A 12,552-nucleotide genomic window follows, 5' to 3' on the forward strand; every position below is an offset into this window, starting at 1 on the left:
ATTTCAAAACCACTGCGGGAAAACATGTAAACACACTATGCTTCCGGGTCAACCAAAAGGTCACCACTTGCGCTTTGTCCAAAACGGTCGAAGTTGGAAGCTATTAAATACATATTTGCTTGATGCTTTTTCATTTTTTTCTGATAAGGTTTTATTTATTTTGTTAAAATGCACCTGCAATCGAAATTTTGCTAATATTTTCTCTAAACTTATTGAGCTGATATATCGAAAATTTTTGGCTTTCTTTCATTCTAAATCCGATTTGATTTGAAGGGGTGCACCTAATCAGAGATCTATATACTATAAGTCTCTGACCTAATAAGTCTTAATTAACGAATTCCTGGGCGTGAAAATACCCACCTAGTCACTCGAGAGCCGAACGCAGACGGAATACAGGGCAAATTCATCGTAACTTCGTAAGATCAGGGACCCTGGTAAGATTAATGCTAAAATTTTGTATTATGCACTCGTCCGATCGAAGTGAAATTTTGCACGGTGTTAGATAAAGGTACAATCTGTATGTTACAGAAAAATAATTAAAAAAAAAATAAATTAACAACTTCCTGGGCGTGCAAAAACCTCTCTGGACACTCACGTGCTGACCGCAGCCGGAATACAGGGCAACTTCATCGTAACTTCGTAAGATTTAATGGTAAAATTTAGTATCATGTACTCGATCGTCCGATCGAAGTGAAATTTTGCATGGTGTTAGATAATGATGTCATTAATATGTTGCAGAAAAAATAGAAAAAAAAATTCAGTAACGAACTCCTGGGCGTGCAAAATGTCCCTGGACACTCCCTGGTCACTCATTAGGTACACCGGTACCCGTGGTTAACTTTGCTACCCGTAACCGTGAACATAAAAGGTTCATTCGTTATCTTATGAAATATCCTGTCAGAAAGAGCAGGGAAAACATACTTCTGTCGAGTGCCCGACAGGAATCGAACCTGGGTCTCATACGTGATAAAGGTGACTCTAGCTCATGAGTCAACGCAGCATGCTCTGTCAGCTGAGTGACAGAGACCGTATTTAACTCTATGTACACGCTACACTGACACACTCACAGTACAGGGTCACCTTACATAGATTGTTAGAACGTTAAACTCTTGTGGTATAAATTATATACACTAATGACATAATGCCTTGTCTATCCAGTGACGTACATACATGTGTTTGTAAGGACGTAGCGCGCGAGATGACATGGAGTTTACAAAACCTTATTGTCCCACTTTTATCAAAAAAGTCTCGTCCAATTGTTTCAATTTTTGAATGTGCTAGAGGGCTCAAGGTGGTGCCTATTTTACTGGCCATGGCACCTTAATTTATATTCACCATGACCAGTTATTGACCTATAAGGCGCCTGCGTGCATGCATGGCCACTAAATAATGTGTAAATTTGTGATTTGGTTAATCTTTCAAAGGTTGCAGTCAATTCTAAAATGACATTTACAATAGAAAAAGTTACAGAGAGATGTTATACTGATCTAAAGAATTAAGATTTGTTTAAAAATAAAACCCACACATTTAGGACAACTACATGTAGGCCAGGTGACTAACTTTTCCAATTGACGCCTAGATTTTATGACTTGGTAGCCAAATAGGCCACTTTAATAAAATAATCCACTTTGAGCCCTTTGTAAAAAGCTGAATAACTTTTTTAGAGTAATATGAGGAGTTCGTTTTTAGAGGGAGTTGAGGATAGAGTTCAAAGAGGGTTATGTTAGAGACTTTGACGAGGTGTTGATAGAGTCTGGAGGTGTAGGTCTTATTAAGACGTGACGGTTTTATGGGCCACGCTTTTTATAGAGAGTTTGGGGGAAATGTGGTGTATTTTATAGCTTAGTTACCTGGTAGTAACAATTTATGGTGCAGTTATCTTCTATAGAAAACTCTGGAGTGTAAATATAGTGATTCATTTAGGAATTACATGTACATGTACTTCTAAAAAAGAATCGGAGTGCATTCTATGCTACTACTGGAATTCTTTTGTCTTGAGTTGTTTATTGTCTATTTTGAAACTATTTGTGAATTTATACCTTCTACCCCTGGAGAATATAGTGGATTGGAATTTAATATATCTTGATTTTGACAAGTACTTTAAACAAAATTAATATTTTGATAAAACTTTGAACGAATTTTATATACATGTGTATGTTTCAATTTGCACTGAATAACATAACAATTTGGTGTCAGAAGACTAAAACCTAACAACATATATATATGGTATACACTTTTCACAGATGGCTAAGGTAAACACACAGCAGACGTTCGATAATGTGGTGAGAGAGAATATGGAGGAATTTGGAATGGATGCTGAGGAAGCAATAGATGATGTTGTTCAACAGTTTGAGTGACAGGTAAAAGTTTCTATTAAATTGTTCATTTGGATGTAGATTTATAAATGTAATTTGGCTCCTAGCTTCACTAACTAGTTCTAGAAGGATGAAATAGCTATATAATATATTTTTATATTAATTATTTGGCATATATGCATGTACATTTTGTATGTATATGCATGTATATGTATGTGTAGGGGCCACGGTGGCCGAGTGATTAAGGTGTCCCGACACTTTAACACTAGCCCTCCACCTCTGGGTTGCGAGTTCGAAACCTACGTGGGGCAGTTGCCAGGTACTGACTGTAGGCCGGTGTTTTTTCTCCGGGTACTCCGGCTTTCCTCCACCTCCAAAACCTGGCACGTCCTTAAATGACCCTGGCTGTTAATAGGACAAAATAAACCAAACTAAACCATAAGTGTTGTATGCTGAGAGACAAACAAGTACTAAATTAAAAATAATTTTGAAAATATATCATAATTGTCGAAGGAAATAAAGCGAGAGTATGATGCAGCATTTGATGCCGACTTATTTTGTTATGTGTTTCAGAAACAAGCTTGTAATGCTGTACGAAATCTGGTAGCCAGAACAAGAGAATACTGTGAACCTATACTGGAGTTGGGCGCCGAGGCCTTAATCAACGAGGCCCTCAAAAACCATACATCGTGTGAGGATGATGCCAAGGCTGCCCTTAGGGATCTAGGCTGCAATGTGGAAGATACACTGGAAGGGAGAGAATGGGTCTTTAATGCAAGATTAGGGGTAGTTCATACCTTGAAGCTCGGTTAACTCGAAGACTCGGATAACTCGAAGATTCGGATAACTCGAAGTATTTTTCACGATCCCGATGACTGCGAGTTAACGAGGTTTGACTGTAGTTATAAATGCCTCTACTTATTTTATCTTATTTTAATCATGAATTTTGTTGAAATAAAACCTGGGAATGTTAAACTTGGCTATATTTAGCATCATAGTACCAATGGTTGGGCTTTTCATATTCAGAACTTCCTCAATTGTTACGAAAGAGTCTTCTAGTCCGAATATTCAACGTCATAGCTTATTTCCATTTTGAGAACGGCATGTTGAATTAGATAGGAGTTTATATAATTTATATGATTTTAAATGTTTCCAATTTTTACCTCTCTCCTCTCCTTTTATTTAGAGTGTTCCCCTGAATCTCCAGTCACATCCCTGCCATTGTACTGTACAACAGAACATGCTTGTAACTAAAAAAAGACAGAATTAACACCCCAGTTTTTTCCCAAATAATCCATTTGGATGCATCTTATCGCTGCCCCTACCACAGAAGTTGCTCATTCAAAAAGTATATGTATTGTCTACATACTCGAATACCAAATTTACTTTAAATTAACTGTATATATGGAATAACTCTTATTGAAAGTACATGAAATGTAAGAAACTCATTGATTAGGTACAAAATGGTGTGTTTTAGAAATTTCACATGAATTTTAAATGTCAAAAGCAAATTGTGTTTCAATAAACGTAATGTCAAAATGGGGTTATAACGAGGACCTTACACCATTGGCAGTGCGTGAATTATTGACTTTTTACCGTCAGTATCTGTCAATCAAATGTTCACCAAGATCTTGAGTCTAGGTGAAATATTGCCTGTACACATACTCATATAAACACTAATTTGACAAATCTACATGTATGTGTTCGTCTGATTTTTTTTGCTAATAGTTTCTGGTTTCGAGACAGAGGATCGATAATACACAAAACACTTAATAGGGTGTATGGACATAACATAATTATCTATATATACCGGTAGGTAATTTATATGATCAACGCCAAATTAAAACCCTAGATTTAAGGGAAATCGCTAAATTTTAACCCGTCAAAATTTAACTTTCAGTTTTCATGACCAAATCGCCAAATTTTATGACCGCTAAAATTTCCCGCTATACAGTATAACATAAGTGTTCTTTGTATTGTTTATGATTTATAAACAATGTGATATGGAGCTTTGTCTTAAGTTATTTTCGATTGTACATTTCTTCAATGTTATTGATTGTTTGTCGTGCTTACTAAGTTATATTATTAGTAAATAAATTCCAATTGTTTTAAGAATTCCATTATTCTTTGTTAGCATGACACCATCTTGAATATCTCATTTAAAATCAAGGAACGCATTGCCTCTCTTGTCACCAGCAGTTTCTTTACCAACATACAGCATACTGTCAAGAAATGGAAAATTGTAAAATATCACGTGTCAAGTGTTAAGTAGCACAAGTTTCCTCCGGCCCTGACACCATGTCTGTACGTACTGTTCGTACTACAATTTGACTATATTAAATGTTTTGTTGCCGATACTTCTGAAAAACTGATGAGCTAAACACAAAACATCTCAGTATTCGTAATTTCAGAGTCACTGGATCATAAATTCTGGATGATATTCGTTAAATGAAGATTGAGTTGAGATGTCAACTATCGGATCTAACTACAAGTTTGGTTAAAGTTGGCAGGCTGAGCAATGCTGTGCCCATTAGTTATTATCGGTCAAATACATTTCCATACCAGCATGAAGTGATCAGGCTAATAATGATAATGTAACCTATGGCAAGCCGTTTTAATTTTTATTAGCTTAAGTTAAAATTAAAAGCTAAACAGATTTTGAATTAAACTAGGTTTTAGCATTATGTCTTTATTTAGCTTAAGCTAAAATGATTTCATCTTAAGCAAAATAAATGCGAGTTATATGATTTTCGTTTTAACTTTAGGAAAAAAGTATTTAACTTACGCTAACTTGGAAATAAACATTAAAATTACTTTCCATAGTAACCAAGGGAAATCTTTAAACAACATGATTTATTGCCCGGGTTTGTGAGATATATCATAAGGTTCTTCTGTATCGGCGTGATGATTTCCATTTCCATTTCCATTCGAGTTAGAAACACCCCGCTTTCCCAACAGGACGATGCTGTTTTTTAACGGTTTCATTTAAATATCTCGATAAACTTCGTGACAGGCATGGAGGCAAAGGGGCGTTAATTACAGAATTAGTTAGTTACATTTATAAACTACAATTCATAGTGACGTCTGGTTCTGGGGTGTCATCTTTTGACGGTCCTAAAATGATTTTGTATTGTTTGTTAATGTACTGATCTATTGTATCCATTGTAACGGGGGATGTCATTGTTTTCCATTCCTGCTATAAACAACTTGGAATTATGATGCTCTGATTTTGTAGCCTACCAATAATCCCGTGCTAATTGTGATATACCAAAGTCCTTTCACATGGTAAAATAATGTTACGCATATATTTTTCTGCAAAAATTAAACGCTTTCTGCTTGGTTTGGGTGGGGGGGAGGTAACTCGTACACTAGTTGACGTGACATTGGAAAGTCGGCCACTGGGGTTGACATGTTTCTACATTTGATTATGGTGAGACAATGCAAGTTGTCATTTATTCGCGAAGCAATGTTGATCCAGTATTTTACCAAATATATATACTAAAATATATAAGATATCCGTTTCTTCTAACGAAAGTTATCAAATATATGGAGAAAACTAGAAATATCTTTAAAAAGATGTTTCGTTTTTAACTGCATTGTTTCGTTTTTAACTGCAGTTTGCATTTATCGCTACATTGACCAATCACATACTTCATCTTCACCAGTAACGCCACCTGTCGCGTCATATCCGGGGCCAAAAGAATATTATACGGCTATGCCGAAAAAGCAATAATTAAAATTGACAGCACGATTAAAAAAAAAATATGAACCAAAATATACTGGGACTAATTCACAGGAATCCTATACGTATGGAATCGCGAGCTGGTTTATCAAGAAACATGACGGAAATATTAATATCTAAGATTAAATCATCCAAGAATAAACTTAATCATAGTATGCCAATTCAAGTGAGATTTAAAAAAGTAATTCTGTATCTTTCCGCAGAACTTAAACGAAGCCACAGCGAGCCTTTTTAAAGTAAATGAAAATCCTTAAAATGATGAAGGATCACCATCAGTAAAACATCCAAGAACCATTCTGTTTTTTATAATAATTGGTATAGAAAGGGTGTTAAGATAATAAATGATATGTTGAAACACACTTCTCCAGTTACTTTCTACTCCTATTATGAATTTATTCATAAATATGGTGTAGTTACCAACTTTCTCCAGTTTCAAGGTATTGTCAATGTAGTTAAACTAGATTTAAAGTATCAAATATACAAGACCTGTACTCCCCTTCATTCCTTTTAACATAGAACCATCCATTAACAGGGCAAAGTGAACAAAACATTTTTATAAAATCTTGTCTAAAAACGATGCAATTCCTACTGGCAAACAAAAATGGGCTGATAATTATGATTTTGACAATTCTGTCTGGGGAAATATATTTTCTCTTCCTTTCAAAATAACCAATGATTCAAAACTTCAGTGGTTCCAATAAAGAATTTTACATAATATTTTGACAACAAGTTCATTGCTTTTCAAGGCAAATGTGGTTATAAACTCTTTGCACATTTTGTAATTCAGAGTCCGAAACCATAACACATATTTTTTGGGATTGTCAAAAAGTACAGGATTTATTGCAGAGTTTGGAAATACTTCTGGATACACTTTTAATTCCTTTTACTATGAATAAACAGTTGATAATGAGATTAACATCATCATTAAACATTATATCTATAAAACCAGATGTCTAAACACTACCCTAAATTTAAATGCTCTTATCAATTCAATAAGAAAAAAACACAATGTCAAAAAGTATACAGCAATTAGGAAGGGTGAATCTTCTCTTGAATGTTTTAACAAAGGGTGGGGGAAATGGAAAAAGGTTTTCCTTTTATAAGTATTTATTACATTGAATTTTTTTCTCTCTCAAACTCTGACTGTTTGCAAAAAGCCAATGACATTTATAAAATGTTATCATATATTTTCAGCAAGTATTTCTTAAGTGTTTTTCAATTCAATTATCAATTATTTTTTCTTCCGAAGGCCTGTTTATGTCTGAAATGTCTGTCTTGTGTTTGTCTGGTTGTCAATCTGTTTGTCAAACTGTCTGTCCTTCCAATTATCTGTTTGTGTTTGGATGTCTTTATAGTTGTCCGCCGGGTGTCTGTCTGTCTTTTTGTCTGTCTAGCTGTTTGTCCTAATAGATGTCTGTATGTGCTTATATTTTGTCAATCTGTCTGTCCTTGTAGTTGTCTGTCTGTGGTATCTGCCTGTCTTGTGCTTTGTCTGTACCATGTGTCTCCCTCCTTTAATAACAAAAATAAACATTTCTATTTTTTGTTTGGATTTTACTGCTCTGTACATGTATAGAAACAGATAAAATATATTTCCTTCTCAAAGAAAATAAACGAATACAAACATAGTGATGTAAATGTCAGTCATAATGATGTGTGTATATATATACTTCCATACTATACAAATATTCAGATATGATTACTTGAATACGTATGAATAGAAATAGTATGCAATGGATGCTTATATGTATCAAGAGTGTGATATGAAAAAATTGATGTAGGAAAAAGGAACGAATGAATTGTCAAATTGTGTCATGTGTATGATTTTTGAAAACTGAATAAAAATATAAGTTATAAAAAACCCATCCAAGAATGCACAATTTAAATCTATCTTTTTATTTCCGGCCATTTCATATTTGTATCGTTATTAGTTTTCTCCTTTATTTCGATCCATTGGCTTTGGCACTTTGATTATGTGTGAGGAGCAGTATACATTGTATAAACTGTCGGCGAAGTAGAATCTAGTTACATGGATTATATTATGAAAAAAATGTAGTTTTATTCAAACGATTGTTTATTGTACATATGTACCTCTTACTCCAGTCCCACAGAAAATATTCAAATACTCGTGTATTTGGGTCATTCTTACACATTTTTAATTGTAAAATAGAAACCTAAATGACTTGTTTGTTCAATTTCTATGTCATTTATGTCGCTGTAATACATTATATGTTGTTGAATTATGTATAAATATTTTGTATTGTTTGTCTTTTATATGTCCATTATTATATAACAAAACTAAATCAAAAATGCTTGTCTGCATCTACCCCGCTCTCCTACATGTGGCGTCGGTACACACACACACCAGACAGTGGAAACCGGAAACAGTGTCGGTGGCAGTCGGAAGTGACTTCGCGCAGATGTGGTTTCGATCAGAAATAATGAGATCGGAAGTGATAGGCCGGAAATGATGTCAGCCGGAAGTTGTACTTTAATCAGTGTTTACCGGAAGTATGTGTTTATTGGTCTTAGCCAGTTATACCTGGACCGAACGTGACATTTTTATATCGTGTATTTGAAAAACAAAAAACAACAACAACAACAACAACAAAAACCACACAAAAAATACAAAAACAAAAAAACACAAAAAAACACAACAAACAAACAAGAAAAAAAAACAAACAAACAAACAAACAAGCGGGGAACGGACGGATATTGATATTGATGATAGGATAGATGACGCGAGAAGAGTTTTTAAGGCCCGACAACGTGTACCAGAGAGTAATCAAAGTGATGAAAATACTACCCAGGGAAACGAGAATCGTCTAGAGAGCCCATTGGTAGACGGCGTCGGAGAAGGCTCACCGGAAGTAGATGATTTTGTGCAACGAGCGATATCGCCTAGCCCGGAAGTTGTCGTCAATATTCTTGGTGTGTCGATTCCATGTTTAGTGGATAATTGTTTGATGGTTTCCATGGTAACGGAGAGTTTTTTATAGACGCTTTCTGGAACCATTAAGTACAAGATTGATTACACGGAAAACTATTGTTATTGATCAGCTAACGGACTTGACTTTATATATGTTGGTTACATAGAGGCGGATGTTACGCATATTGGGAAAGTTTTGTCCAAGAGAGGGATTCTTAAGTCCCTATAGTCTACCGAGAAAGGTGTTACTTTAACGCCGTCATTTCTACCGAGAAAGTTGTTACTTTAACGCCGTCATTTCTACCGAGAAAGGTGTTACTTTAACGCCGTCATTTCTACCGAGAAAATTGTTACTTTAACGGAGTCATTTCTCTCGAGAAAGCTGTTACTTTAACGCCGTCATTTCTACAGAGAAAGTTGTTACTTTAACGCCGTCATTTCTACAGAGAAAGGTGTTACTTTAGCGCCGTCATTTCTATAAAGAAAGGTGTTACTTTAGCGCCGTCATTTCTACCGAAAAAGTTGTTACTTTAGCGCCGTCATTTCTACAGAGAAAGGTGTTACTTTAGCGCCGTCATTTCTACAGAGAAAGGTGTTACTTTAGCGCCGTCATTTCTATAGAGAAAGGTGTTACTTTAGTGCCGTCATTTCTATAGAGAAAGTTGTTACTTTAGCGCCGTCATTTCTACCGAGAAAGTTGTTACTTTAGCGCCGTCATTTCTACCGTGAAAGTTGTTACTTTAGCGCCGTCATTTCTACAGAGAAAGTTGTTACTTTAGCCCCGTCATTTCTACAGAGAAAGGTGTTACTTTAGCGCCGTCATTTCTATAGAGAAAGGTGTTACTTTAGTGCCGTCATTTCTATAGAGAAAGTTGTTACTTAAACGCCGTCATTTCTATAGAGAAAGTTGTTACTTTAGCGCCGTCATTTCTATAGAGAAAGTTGTTACTTTAACGCCGTCATTTCTATAGAGAAAGGTGTTACTTTAACGCCGTCATTTCTATAGAGAAAGTTGTTACTTTAGCGCCGTCATTTCTATAGAGAAAGTTGTTACTTTAACGCCGTCATTTCTATAGAGAAAGTTGTTACTTTAACGCCGTCATTTCTACAGAGAAAGGTGTTACTTTAGCCCCGTCATTTCTACCGAGAAAGTTGTTACTTTAGTGCCGTCATTTCTACCGTGAAAGTTGTTACTTTAACGCCGTCATTTCTATAGAGAAAGTTGTTACTTTAGCGCCGTCATTTCTAAAGAGAAAGTTGTTTCTCTCATATCTCGCTATGTTGGATTTTGTCCATTCAAATTCATAGTATTTCACGCGCACAGAGTAATCTGCGTTCAAGGGGGGCAACTCTTACAACTTCTTCTGACTGTGTTCTCATCTGTCAACCTTCAATCGCCTGTGTCAGGTTTAAAATACTTAACTATAAAAAAAGATATATTCAGTAGATACACGAATCGTACCAGCTCCTAACCGATAGGGCGACACGGTTAAACAACAATAGATTTTTACATGTATTCTTGTAGTCTTTCTTGCAAACTTGTGTCTATGTTAATTGCATATATGCTATAAATCTAGCCTACTTTATGTTTATGCCTATTTAGATGATTTATGTGATGTATTGGTATAATGGGAGAGGGCGTCCATAAGTTGAAAAAAACTTGTGCCTAATCCCTTGTCAATTGGCAATAAAATATGTTTAAAGTGAAAAAAGTCAAAGGTTAAACAATTAGAGATTTATCTACGTTACTGTACAGGCCTACTGTAAAAGTAGACTGACCTATCATGCAGGTTTGTCAATTGTAATTAAAAAAAAAATGATGGCACACACAATCACTGGGTGATGATAGAACTTTGAATTAAAGCTTAAATATATGTTTAAAACAAGAAATATCTTTAAAAAAGATAAACGGCATAGTTTTAATGCTGGTGGTTATAATGTAAAACTGCTAGTGACATAAATCAACGAACTAATGGGTTTCAGCACGGATAACAAAATTTGATCAGTTTGAATAATTTTTGGTGATAATAAGACTGCATTTGAATCAGGAATATGGTTTTATTAACGCGTCATTTGAAAAGATACATCCACTTATTCGGCTTGCATTTTTAACTTTGTTTCTTTTTTAATTGCATATCTGCATTTTGCATTTACCGCTACATTGACCAATCACATACTCCATCTTGACCAGTAACGCCACCTGTCGTGTCATATCCGAGGCCAAAGGAATATTATACGGCTATGCCGAAAAAAAAAATCAAACACCAAAAACGACGAAATGGTTCCGTCTACGTCAGCACATGGACCTGACATCTTGTCTACTCCAGGTTTATTTGGGTTTCTCCTAGTTTGTGCATGGAGCACCTTTTCAGACGTTTTCGGCTGTTAGACTAACAACCATTCGGTAAAACAGACACCCCTCGATGTTCGTGTAAGAAAATGTTTTAATTTAACACAAAGTCTATATTAAAATTGTTTGTGTAGAACAGTCTGGAAAAGTGACAGTCACACTTCCAACGATCGTCGTTATCTACATACTTGTTACTTACTTGTTACTTACTTGTTACTTACTTGTTACCTACTTGTTACAGTAAGTAACTTACTTGTTACTTACTTGTTACTTGTTACTTTTATTACAAGTTTTTCATCGAGCTTTTCTGTAAGACTTTGGAGCCTAGCCATTGGTCGACGGACTCGTCACTCGGTCAAGAAACCCGTTACCATGTACAATCCTACGTCACAGAAAAAAAATACTTACGAGTATCGAATCACTTTTCGCTGGTTCATAATAAAGTTATCAAAATCACCGTGAATAACCGTCGGCTCGCATCATTGCATCATTCCCAATAGCCTTGAACTATAAATGGAATGTTCTTTTTCTTATTTTTTTTCTTCTTTTTTGTTTTTATATATTTTTTTATTTGCATACAGAACAAACGTAATACATTAAAATATCATGATTTGAACATTGATACTTCAGTTTTTAGATGAAACCAGAGACTTCCATTTTACTTTATGTATGTCTCTGGAGAAAATACATATTAAAATATGCATAAACTGTCCATGACAAAATTGATGAGTATGCAGCAAAGCACTTTACAAGATAAGATCGCTATTATTGTTAGTATTCTCAATCAAACGTGGTTGTGTGTGACAATCTCATTCTTACAGCTGATTGGTTACAGATGTGGTTTTCGTTTTATATATCCGCGGAGATGTCCACGATATACATGGACCAAGATATATAGATCTACAATATGTATATCCATGCAAGTCCGTGGTGGGTTCCCCCCCCCCCCCCCCCCCCCCCCCGCCATTTTGATTTATTTTCATTGTACATTATACATGTAGTATATATATCGTGGAAATATATGAGATGGTGTTTATCTGTTAAAATATCCGACATTATGAACTAAAATAATCTAGTTATACCAAAACCAATTATGCAATGACACAGGTCAAGTTTTCCATGGTTTGCATGCACCATCGCACCGTAGCGGTGTAGGGGCCGGGCCGGAAAACCTGAAACGACTTGAGTTAATCGATCATATATGGACTTCAGCATG

This window comes from Pecten maximus, chromosome 17, assembly GCF_902652985.1.
Source record: "Pecten maximus chromosome 17, xPecMax1.1, whole genome shotgun sequence".
In the NCBI taxonomy this organism is placed as follows: Eukaryota; Metazoa; Mollusca; class Bivalvia; order Pectinida; family Pectinidae; genus Pecten; species Pecten maximus.